General features: G+C 38.9%; 1 long non-coding RNA gene across 2 annotated transcripts in view; it reads right to left on the minus strand.

The window, feature by feature from the left end:
- Positions 1–8,599, minus strand: part of LOC126941486 (uncharacterized) — a 60,109-nt gene extending 51,510 nt beyond the window's left edge. For both annotated transcript variants that reach the window (XR_007721320.1, XR_007721319.1), the window contains exon 1: positions 282–8,599. This is a non-coding gene — a long non-coding RNA (uncharacterized LOC126941486). The remainder of the gene's footprint in view (positions 1–281) is intronic.
- Positions 8,600–13,214: the final 4,615 nt, after the last annotated feature.

Consider the following 13,214-nt stretch of genomic DNA (forward strand, 5'->3'; position numbering starts at 1 on the left):
ATTTCTCCCCAAATCTCTGCAGTTACTTCAACCCAAAATGTGAGGAAGAAAATGGAGTTGGCCTTGCCTGAGAGCAGTGGACCTCTTCAGTATAATTTGGGGCCCTAGAGGGAATCCTAGGGGTTGCTGGAGGATAGTTGGGACCTGAATAAGACAAAATAAATGATATCGAATCACAGAGCTACTGAAAACTTCAGAGATGACCTGAGCCAATAGTTTAATTTTTACAGATGAGAAAACAGAGTGCCGTAGACAAAAGAGACTGTTCAAGATCATCTTACTGGTTACAAGCTGCCAAGAGTTAATTGTCCAATGTAGCCATGTTTTGTTTTGCTTTTTAATTGTATGCTTTCTGCAAAAAAAGAAGACATACTGTTAACACCAAACCAACTATATACTATATACCATATAACCAGACCCCCTCTTTACTTTCACCCTAATAACTATACCTTGTTTTTACCCACTCCATATCTAGCCATTCTATCTTATATCTGAGATACATGTGATATTCTAACCCTCTAATTTTATCTCCTTGTTTTAGTAATTTTAGAAGTGACTTCTGATCCCTCACCTGGCTCTGACTTCATCCCTGGTATTGATTCCCTCTCTGCTCAATCCTCCAACTCAACGCATGATGCAAATAGTTCTCATTCTCCATTTTCAGCTCCTTATCTCCATCCACTCCATAGGGCATCCAGAAACTGATATAGCTCTGCTCCTCAACCCCAGTCTGAGCTTATAAAAAACCCCACGGGATGACACACTTGAAGGGCCTCAAGGGTAACAGCTAATATGGATTCAATTAAATTGTACTGTGTACAACTCCTGGAGTCCATGCAGCAGTCCTAGTACAAAGTCTAACACCAGCAACTTTGACCCCAGAACCAATGCAATGAAGACCCACAGAGATCTGCATTGCCACACCCTCAACAACCAATATTCTGTCCAGGCGATGACTGGCTCTAGATGAACCTAAGTGCCTCTCACCACAGTCATCTCTCCAGGTGAAAGCTGGGGCCAATTGTCTTCTCAATTCCATAGCTCACCATGCCTCACATTTCTGGTATCTTTACTTGTCTTCTGACACCTAAGCCCCTCCCTGTCTTAATCTTTTTTGTACCTTCATCATGATCACTGCTCTGTAATTCCAGTCTTGTGCCCTCCCTAACAGTCCTTTCCACAGGACATTTCTTCACTTTCAGTCACCCCCAGACATGCCCAAAACTGTTTTACCTAGAATAGTTCCAGATTTAAAAGATTAAATTCAGTCACTCCACTCTCTGAATACACACTTTTACTTTTCACTCTTCAATTTCTCTCACTCAGTTACTCTCCTTATGCCAACTCTTCATCTTAACCAGATCTGTCATCCAATGACCCTCTGAACTTTCAGTTAGCCCCTTTCTACTGTCACTTCTTTCCCTACCTGGAATCTACTCTAAACATTGTAAAATGCAGTACACCTTTTTGAGCAATCTCATTCAGTCCCATTGGGTAAGACAATACCAAATATTATTTCTCCAACCAAGATTCCCCCGCCGAAACTCCCAATCCCCCCTGAAACTCTTGTTCTACATATCAAAGTGCTAAGTAGCTATTTCTTATTGAAGATTCCATGAACACCAAAAGCTCAGCATCTTCATAATTGAACTAATAATTTTCCCAATAGACATTTTCTACTGAAATAGGGTGAGGTTCTGTAATCCATTAGGGAGTGAGCTGCCTTCATCTGCATAATGGCAAATGCCTGTCTGTTTACAAATGTAAACAAAAGATCCAAATCATAAACTATTTTTTACAAATGCCTTACACTGCTCCTGACACCCCAACAAAACAAGTTCTCATCCCTAGTGGGTTATCAGCAACAACTCTTAAGTAAGGCTACTTTCAAGCAATAGTGATGGAATTAACCAAAATGGTCATAAATCTGACAACTACCCACCATCATCCACACATTGCCTCGTTAATCATGTTTTGAGTCTTTCCATTGTGGATCCTGATAGATTTATTGTACTACATTACCTAATAATCTTCCTTCATTTCGTTAGTCTGGAATTTCAGCTACAGCTTGCCTATACTTTCTTTCCTCCAGGAATATTTTCTGCCCAAGCCACATATTCCTTATAAGTTAGTTTTCTACTGTCTGGTGACCCACCTAAAAAAATAATGTTTACAAGTTCATTAGTTATCTAATTGTTAATTGTTCATTATCTATGTATTTCACTAGACTATGAGCTCCATATAGATGGTGGCTTTTTAAAAATTTACCATGCTTGTGTCTTCAATACCAGGAATAGTAAGTAGTACATAGTAAGTGCCCAAAAAATAAGCATTGTTGTACACATGGAAATTTTACAATGATGGCTTTCAGGCTCATTGGTAACTGATGATTGGGGGAGAAATGAATAGAAGAATGATATTTTGGAGTGCCTGAAATAAAGAAAAATGAAAGATAAGATAAACACTGGGTAGGGAAAATGTCAAAGTATAAATATGTATATTAAGTAAGTAAATAAATACAAATAAGAGATTTGGTGTTAACAAGACAGTGGGATAAAAGTGACTAAGTAGTTCATAAGGGAAAAATATTAAAGAAAATGTGGACAGAAAGGGCAGGACCTAGAAGACTATGTAGATAATTGAGAAATATAAAACTGCAACTTTGATAATGTAGCTCTCCTTGGTTTTGTTGAATCTATTATAATAGTAATAATAACAACTACCATTTGTTAAGTTTGCATTATGTCTTTCACTATGATAAATGCTTTACATACAAAGATAACACACTTTGGGACAACCAGGTAGAGTAATCTGGGATAAAAATCAACTGAGTTGGGCATGGATCATAAAAACTGATTGTAGAGAAATAAAATCAGGAAATTTCTGTATAAGATTTACCAATGAAAGTGTACAGAACTGAATTGTGTAGCTACACCCTGGTACTAGGATTCTTCAATTCAAAATAAGGCAATTCATTGAATTCTCAATTGAGGACAAATTGGGATGCTGCCTGTGACTCACTAATCATTCCACAATGTTTATAACACTCCACTCTGTAAAAGGTAGTAGGAAACAGAAATGCATAAAATAAATCTCTGCTCCAGAAGCAGAAACCAGAAGGAAACTAGGTAATTGAAGTTCAGAACAATGAGGCCTATATAGGAGTACAAAAAAGAGGTGATGCCCTGACCATAACAGTAATAATCATAACATTTGGAAAGGATTTTTACATGAACGAGATCATACATGATGTTTTTCAGGTGGAGGAGAAAGTAGGGGAGGGCACCTTTTCTTCTAGCACCAAAGACAAACTCTGAGCGTATGTTCTTGTCTAAGAAATTGAAGCCTATCATGGGCTTCCACAACCTCTTACCCTATGTCTATGACTGCAGCCTCCCCTTTCCTTTTCTCCAGTCTCCAGAAAAGGGAAGAAACTTTTCTTGATCTTAGTTTCTCCCTTCTCCTTGTATACCTTGTTCTACTATTGATTATTGATTATTGAACTCCTCTTGCTACTATTCCTCAATCTCTCTACTATCTATAAACCTAGTCATATACTTTCCATTAAAAAAAAAATTGTATAACCTTACACAACCATCCACCCAAGACACTGCCCTATCTTTTTCCTTCTCTTTGAGATCAACCTTATAGAAGGAGCAGATTATGCCTACTGTTTTAATTCTGCTCCTCCTTATTCACCCTTAAGACGCCACCATTCTATGGAAACCACTCAGACAAGGCCCCTAATAGTCAAATCCAAAGGAATCTTCTCAATGTTTACCTAATTGTTTATGGGTTAGCATTGTTTCACAGGATTCCTTGGGATCCAATTCCCTGTACTATTATTAATAGTTGTTATGTAGGGGGAAAAAAGAGACATATGTGCCCAAATAAAGAGCTCTGGAAACTTTAATCTGGAAATTAAAATGTATGTATTTCTGTATAGCAAGACTTCTCAGAGACATTATTATGCTAATGTTTTGGGGGATTCTGCAAGAGAAGTATATAGATTTCCGCATTTATCTCACTAAATTGACCAGTTTTCCCAAAGAGTAAATCATGGAAGAGTTATTCCTTGGAACAGTCTTTGAGAAATTCTTTATGCCTTGATGTAGGTGATCATTCCATTCAATATCTTTTCCCCTTTGATCCTATGATTCCTCACTTCTTGCTTTGCTCCTGCCTCCTAACACTTCTCAACCAAACTTTGCTTTACCCACTCAATCTTTAAACATTAGTATTTTCCTTGCTTCTATACTAGGCCTCTTCCTATGCATGTTCTTTTTGAATTATCTCATCTACTATCCAGATATTACTACTTGCTATAAATTGATGATCTCCAAATCTATGTGTTTGACCAAGATCTCTTCATTCCACTCCAGGCCATATATCTACAGGTCTTTTTAATTTTTCCACCTGAATATATTCCCAGTATTTCTCACCCAGCATGTCTAAAGCTTTCCCCCAAATCCTGATTTTTTTCTTGTGTTTCCTATCATGTTTAAGGGTAACACTGTCCATTCAATGTACCAAACTACAAATCTGGGAATCATCCAAGACTTGTTCTCTGCCTTGCTTTCACATGTGATCAGTAACCAAATCCTATAATTATCATCACTAACCAAGTCTATTCATTTATTGAGCAAAAGATTATTGAGTACTAACTGTATACCAGCTATCAATCTAAGTGCTTTGGATATAGTATCAGACAAGAGACATAAGGTCTCCTCCACCATGGCACTTACATTTTAGCAGGGAAAACATAAATGATATACATGAGTCATGAGCTGAATTGTGACCTCCACTACAAAATTCATATGTGGAAGTCCTAACCCCAGTGTCTCAAAAGGTGAGTATATTTGGAGACAGGTTTTTGCAGAAGTAACTAAGTTAAAATGAAGCCACTAGGGGGTCTCTAATCCAGTATCTCTGATGTCTCTAAAAGAAGAGAAAATTTTGACTCAGGTACAGAAGGAAGAAAGTGTGAAGACACAGGGAAAAGACAACCACCTACAAGTCAGGGAGAGAGGCCTTAAAAAAACCCAACCCTGCCAACACCTTGATCGCAGACTTCTGGAATCCAGAAGAGTTAGAAAATAAATTCCTGTTGTTTAAGCCACCCTTTTTGTTGTATTTTATGGCAACCTCAGCAAACTAATACAACATGTAAACAAACCAAAAAAGAAACTTATCGATGGTGAAACGTACATTAAAAAACGTTAGGGAGGGTGCACCCAAGATGGCTGAATAGGAACAGCTCCAGCCTCAAGCTCCCAGAGTGAGTGACACAGAAGAGGGGTGATTTCTGCATTTTCAACTGAGGTGCAGACAGACACCTTACACCTCACATGGTGGGGTATACCCCTGAGAGGAAGCTTCCAGAGTACGAATCAGACAGCAACACTCACTGTTCAGCAATATTCTACCTTCTGCAGCCTCCGCTGCTGATACCCAGGCAAACAGGGTCTGGAGTGGACCTCAAGCAAACTCCAACAGACCTACAGCTGAGGGTCCTGACTGTTAGAAGGAAAACTAACAAACAGAAAGGAAATCCACACCAAAACCCCATCAGTACGTCACCATCATCAAAGACCAAAGGTAAATAAAACCACAAAAATGGGGAAAAAGCAGTGCAGAAAAGCTCGAAATTCAAAAAATCAGAGCACATCTCCCCCTCCAAAGGAACGCAGCCCATTGCCAGCAATGGAACAAAGCTGGATGGAGAATGACTTTGACGAGTTGAGAGAAGAAGGCTTCAGTCAATCAAACTTCTCAGACCTAAAGGAGGAACTATGTAACCAGCATAAAGAAACTAAAAACCTTGACAAAAGAATGGATGAATGGATAACTAGAATAATCAACACAGAGAAGACCTTAAAAGAACTGATAGAGATGAAAACCATGACACAAGAACTACATGACAAATGCACAAGCTTCAGTAGCCAATAGACCAACTGGAAGAAAGAGTATCAGTGATTGAAGATCAAATGAATGAAATGAAGTGAGAAGAGAAGTGTAGAGACAAAAGAGTAAAAAGAAAAGAACAAAGCCTCCAAGAAGTATGGGATTATGTGAAAAGACCAAATCTGTGTCTGATTGATGTGCCTGAAAGTGACGGGGAAAATGGAACCAAGTTGGAAAACACTCTGCAGGATATCATCCAGGAGAACTTCCCCAACCTAGTAAGGCAGGCCAACATTCAAATTCAGGAAATACAGAGAACACCACAAAGATACTCCTCGAGAAGAGCAACTCCAAGACACATAATTGCCAGATTCACCAAAGTTGAAATGAAGGAAAAAATGTTAAGGGCAGCCAGAGAGAAAGGTCGAGTTACACACAAAGGGAAGCCCATCAGACTAACAGCAGATGTCTCGGCAGAAACTCTACAAGCCAGAAGAGAGTAAGGGCCAATGTTCAACATTCTTAAAGAAAAGAATTTTCAACCCAGAATTTCATATGCAGCCAAACTAAGTTTCATAAGTGAAGGAGAAATAAAATCCTTTACAGACAAGCAAATGCTGAGAGATTTTGTCACCACCAGGCCTGCCCTACAAGAGATCCTGAAGGAAGCACTAAACATGGAAAGGAACAACAGGTCCCAGCCATTGCAAAAACATGTCAAAATGTAAAGTCCATCGATGCTAGGAAGAAACTGCATCAACTAGCGAGCAAAATAACCAGCTAATATCAAAACAACAGGATCGAGTTCACACATAATAATATTAACCTTAAATGTAAATGGACTAAATGGTCCAATTAAAAGACACAGACTGGCAAATTGGGTAAAGAGTCAAGACCCACCCGTTTGCTGTATTCAGGAGACCCATCTCACATGCAGAGACACACATAGGCTCAAAATAAAGGGATGGATGAAGATCTACCAAGCAAATGGAGAACAAAAAAAAGCAGGGGTTGCAATCCTAGTCTCTGATAAAACAGACTTTAAAGCATCAAAGATTAAAAGAGACAAAGAAGGCTATTACATAATGGTAAAGGGATGAATTCATCAGGAAGAGCTAACTATCCTAAATATATATGCACCCAACACAGGACCACCCAGATTCATAAAGCAAGTCCTTAGAGACTTACAAAGAGACTTAGACTCCCACACAATAATAATGGGAGACTTTAACACCCCACTGTCAACATTAGACAGATCAACGAGACAGAAAGTTAACAAAGATATCCAGGAATTGAACTCAACTCTGCAACAAGCGGATATAATAGACATCTACAGAACTCTCCACCCCAAATCAACAGAATATACATTCTTCTCAGCACCACATCACACTTATTCCAAAATTGACCGCATAGTTGGAAGTAAAGCACTCCTCAGCAAATGTAAAAGAACAGAAATTATAACAAACTGTCTCTCAGACCACAGTGCAATCAAACTAGAATTCAGGATTAAGAAACTCACTCAAAACCACTCAACTACATGGAAACTGAACAACCTGTTCCTGAATGACTACAGAAATAAAGATGTTCTTTGAAACCAATGAGAACAAAGATACAACATACCAGAATCTCTGGGACACATTTAAAGCAGTGTGTACAGGGAAATTTATAGCTTAAATGCCCCCAAGAGAAAGCAGGAAAGATCTAAAATTGACACCCTAACATCACAATTAAAAGAACTAGAGAAGCAAGAGCAAACACATTCAAAAGCTAGCAGAAGGCAAGAAATAACTAAGATCAGAGCAGAACTGAAGGAGATAGAGACACAGAAAAACCCTCCAAAAAATCAATGAATCCAGGAGTTAGTTTTTTGAAAAGATCAACAAAATTGATAGACAACTAGCAAGACTAACAAAGAAGAAAAGAGAGAAGAATCAAATAGACACAATAAATAATGATAAAAGGGATATCACCACTGACCCCACAGAAATACAAACTACCATCAGAGCATACTACAAACACCTCTATGTAAATAAACTAGAAAACCTAGAAGAAATGGATAATTTCCTGGACACTTACACTCTCACAAGACTAAACCAGGAAGAAGCTGAATCCCCAGCAATCAGGCAAGAGAAAGAAATAAAGGGTATTCAGTTAGGAAAAGAAGAAGTCAAATTGTCCCTGTTTGCAGATGACATGATTGTATATTTAGAAAACCCCATCGTCTCAGCCCAAAATCTCCTTAAGCTGATAAGCAACTTCAGCAAAGTCTCAGGATACAAAATCAATGCACAAAAATCACAAGCATTCTTACACACCAGTAACAGACAAACAGAGAGCCAAATCATGAATGAACTCCCATTCACAATAGCTTCAAAGAGAATAAAATACCTAGGAATCCAACTTACAAGGGATGTAAAGGACCTCTTCAAGGAGAACTACAAACTACTGCACAGTGAAATAAAAGAGGACACAAACAAATGGAAGAACATACCATGCTCATGGATAGGAAGAATGAATATTGTGAAAATGGCCATACTGCCCAAGGTAATTTATATATTCAATACCATCCCCATTAAGCTACCAATGACTTTCTTCACAGAATTGGAAAAAACTGCTTTAAAGTTCATATGGAACCAAAAAAGACCCCGCATTGCCAAGACAATCCTAAGCCAAAAGAACAAAGCTGGAGGCATCACGCTACCTGGCTTCAAACTATACTATAAGGCTACAGTAACCAAAACAGCATGGTACTGGTACCAAAACAGAGATATAGATGAATGTAACAGAATAGAGCCCTCAGAAATTATACTACACATCTACAGCCAACTGATCTTTGACATACCTGACAAAAACAAGAAATGGGGAAAGGATTCCCTATTTAATAAATGGTGCTGGGAAAATTGGCAGCCATAAGTAGAAAGCTGAAACTGGATCCTTTCCTTACTCCTTATACAAAAATTAATTCAAGATGGATTAAAGACTTAAATGTTAGACCTAAAACCATAAAAATCCTAGAAGAAAACCTAGGCAATACCATTCAGGACATAGGCATGGGCAAGGATTTCATTTCTAAAACACCAAAAGCAATGGCAACAAAAGCCCAAATTGACAAATGGGATTTCATTAAACTAAAGAGCTTCTGTACAGCAGAAGAAACAACCATCAGAGTGAAGAGGCGACCTACAGAATGGGAGAAAATTTTTGCAATCTACTCATTTGACAAAGGGCTAATATCCAGAACCTATAAAGAACTCAAACAAATTTACAAGAAAAAAACAAACAACCCCATCAAAAAGTGGGCAAAGGATATGAACAGACATTTCTCAAAAGAAGACATTCATATAGCCAACAGACACATGAAAAAATGCTTATCATCACTCACCATCAGAGAAATGCAAATCAAAACCACAATGAGATACCATCTCACATCAGTTAGAATGGCAATCTTTAAAAAGTCAGGAAACAACAGGTGCTGGAGAGGATGTGGAGAAATAGGAACACTTTTACACTGTTGGTGGGACTGTAAACTAGTTCAACCATTGTGGAAAACAGTATGGCAATTCCTCAAGGATCTATAACTAGAAATACCATTTGACCCAGTCATCTCATTACTGGAGATATACCGAAAGGATTGTAAGTCATGCTGCTATAAAGACACATGCACACGTATGTTTATTGTGGCACTATTCACAATAGCAAAGACTTGGGATCAACCCAAATGTCCATTGGTGACAGACTGGATTAAGAAAATGTGGCACATATACACCATGGAATACTATGCAGCCATCAAAAAGGGTGAGTTCATGTCCTTTGTAGGGACATGGATGCAGCTGGAAACCATCATTCTCAGCAAACTATCGAAGAACAGAAAACCAAACACCGCATGTTCTCACTCAGAGGTGAGAATTGAACAGTGAGATCACTTGGACACAGGAAGGGGATCATCACACACCAGGTCCTATTTTGGGCGGGGGGGAGGGATAGCATTAGGAAATATACCTAATGTAAATGACCAGTTAATGGGTGCAGCACACCAACATGGCACATGTATACATATGTAACAAACCTGCATGTTGTGGACATGTACCCTAGAACTTAAAGTATAATAAAAAACAAACAAACAAACAAACAACATCACTCCTGGTCTCAACATGCACCCTAGAACTTAAAGTATAATAAAAAAACAAACAAACAACATCACTCCTGGTCTCAAGAGATTCTCCCACTTCTGTCTCCTAAAGTGCTGGGATTACAGGTGTGAGCCACCGTGCCCGATCAGTACATTTTTTAAGGCAACTTTAAATCTTTTTAAAAAAACTTTCACTAGGTGTTTTTTCTTATTGTAGCTGAAATAAAGTTTAAACTCCTTTTTGAGGGAGAAATGGGCTTTTTCGGTATTGTATTTGCCTTTTCTTCCCTAGTGGTTTAACCGAGGTTTAAATCCCTTTCACTCTTTTCTTTAAATGAAAGTTTTGTTTTCTTTTTAGTTGTCTGAAATAGGTTTTTATCGTTTACAAATATAAGCAGCTGCCTTGCCTGTAGGACAGCTCCAGAGAGGCTCGTTATAGACTCGCCCAGTCATCTTTTTTCATCTAAGGAGAATCTTCTTTCAAAGTTTTATTGCAGACTAGATGTGGTGGCTCACGCCTGTAATCTCAGCACGTGTGAGGCTGAAGTGGGATGATCTCTTGAGTCCACGCATTCGAGACACTCCTGGGCAACATAACAAGACTTTGTCTCTAAAAAAAGTTGAAAACTTAGCGGGTTATGGTGGCATGCACCTCTAGTTCCAGTTACTTCCTGGAGGTTGGGGTGGGAGAATCACTTGAACCCAGGAGTTTGAGGCTGCAGTGAACTATAACTGTGGTACTGCATTCCAGCCTCGGCAACAGAGTGAGATCCCGTGTCTCTAAAATATAGAAATAAAAACAATTTAATTAAAAAAAAAAAAACATTAGGGAGATGTGATAGCAAAGTCAAATGCCCAGAGACAGAGACCAGCCTGGCATGCTCTAAGGAAGAAAGGCCTTTGCAAAGAATGAAGAGAAAAAGAAAAGAAAGGTGACAGCAGTTGAGGCTGAGAAGTAGGCAGGACAGATTCCAAAAGGCTTTATAGCCCAAAATAAGGAGCTTGGATTTTATAGAGTTCCTCAACCTCAGCACTATTGACATTTTAGATTGAAAAATGCTTTGGTGTTAGAGGTTGTACTACGCATTGTAGGATGTTCGGTGGCATCCTTGGCCTTTATCCACTGGACACCTGTAGGAGACCTTGCTCCTTCTCCCAACTCCATTGTGACAAACAAAAATGTTTTTAGACATTGCTAAATGTTACCTGGAGGTAAAACTGCCTTTGTTTTGGAATCACTGCTCTATAAGAAGCAGAAAGTCACTGAAAGGTTTTAAATGGGGGATAAAAATATTGGACTTATGTTTTCTGAATGCTACTATGACAAGAATGGGTTGGAAGAAATGAGGGTAGAAGTAGAGGGAGTTGGTAGTTTGAACTAGGGACTAGTTTAGTTCCAAAAAAGAAAGAATAAATAAAGCAGAATGAAGAAATATGGAAGGTAGGGCCAACAAAACTTGCTGATAGATTCTATGTGGGGACAATGAAAAGGAAGGAAGATTTGTGGGGAGGGCAGGGAGGTTGGGAAATCAACAGCTTTGTTTTAGACATGGTAAGTTTTAAATGACTGCTTGCTGTTGCAGAAGAGATGTCAATGAGCAGATGGATACATTAATTTGAAACTCTAAGGAGAGATCAGAACTGGAGACAAAAATTCGGGAATCAGCCTGTAGATGGCATTAAGCCACAAGCCTAGATAAGAACATCTCATGTACCCGATAAATATATATACTTTCTATGTACCCACAAAAATTAAAATAAAAAAATACTAGATGAGATCATCTAGGGATAGCATAATGACAGTGTAAAGAAGAGGCTACTTTTTTTTTATCTACTTCTTATTTAATAAATTACCTATATATCTTTGACCATTTTTTAAATTGAGGATTTCATCATTTTGAGGGATTAAGAATATCAACTGTCTAGCTAATATGGTAATCAAATCTAGTCATTTTTTCCTCTATGGATTGTGAATTTATTACTGTGCTCCAAAAATGTCCTACTTGTTACCCTAAGATTATAGGAATATTCATAATGCTGGAACCAAGATGGGCCAAATCACTGTCCCCAATTCTTCTCTGGGTTGTAACTAACTATTGAGTAAATCTACAGTGAGCTAAAAGGAGAGTAAATATACATTAATGAAAACTCAATAATTCCTGTAGTACAGATCTCCCTGCTAAAACACTCAGCTTATAGCTGAGGCCAAAATAGGGCTTTCCTAAATCCAGAGTTCAGGAGAATATGGCCTACCAAGAAGATAACATTCCTAAATCCAGAGTTGGGGAGCATATGGCCTACCAAGAAGATGACATGAGTTTTTACCCAACTAGCTGCCCCACAGGCTTATCAACTGTTGGACAGAAAGGCCAAGAAAGCCCGGCAGAGTAAGGCAACTCTAGGCCTGCTCCAACCTGACCCAGCTGCAACTCTCGTACAAAAGGAAGAAGAGCAGAGAGTACACTGTCCTTCCCTCTCCGTGCTGTGGTCAGTGCAGGAGACAGAGTGTGAAGTCTGTTCCTGCTTTTAAAGCAAACCATACTTTCTATGACACTGGCCTCAACCTAGAGGATAACAGACTCTTACCCATCAGGTTAACTACTCCTCCTCCCTTAGAGAATACCATGCAAGTGATAGAAACACAGAAACCCCCTCTGAGGAACTCCCTAGAAAGGATGGAAGGATAGGTGGGATTTCCTTTTCATATGGGCTCAGAGAAATATGGGTGGGGAAGAAAAGAGTCTTCTCACTAGAATGCACCTAAATTTTTTGTTATTAATTTCAGAAAACATTACACTTTCAGGTTTTCTGCTAGTAAACAACATGCAAATATCTTCACCCCATTCCTCAGCAAAGTTGATGCTGAATGACGGGATAGGAAAAGGTTTTGAGCCATCATGTGGTGGCCATTTCTGTGAACTAAGTGAAACAGTCTATTTATAAAGACTCTGCTACACATGGCCCAGGGCCTCATAATCTGCTTGAAGCATAAGCGACCTGGGCCGATTTTGTTCATCAGTAGCCAGAACAGCAGCAGCAGCAATAAACGTCCGCGGACTGTCTACTGGACATGGGGCACTGTGTGAGGTCCTGGGGGAAAAAAGGTATAAAGTTCTATCCTTATCTTCAACATCTGGTCAGGAGAACTATCCTTGCTGATAGAAATGTCTTTTCTAGGGAG

This window comes from Macaca thibetana, chromosome 1 (assembly GCF_024542745.1).
Source record: "Macaca thibetana thibetana isolate TM-01 chromosome 1, ASM2454274v1, whole genome shotgun sequence".
In the NCBI taxonomy this organism is placed as follows: Eukaryota; Metazoa; Chordata; class Mammalia; order Primates; family Cercopithecidae; genus Macaca; species Macaca thibetana.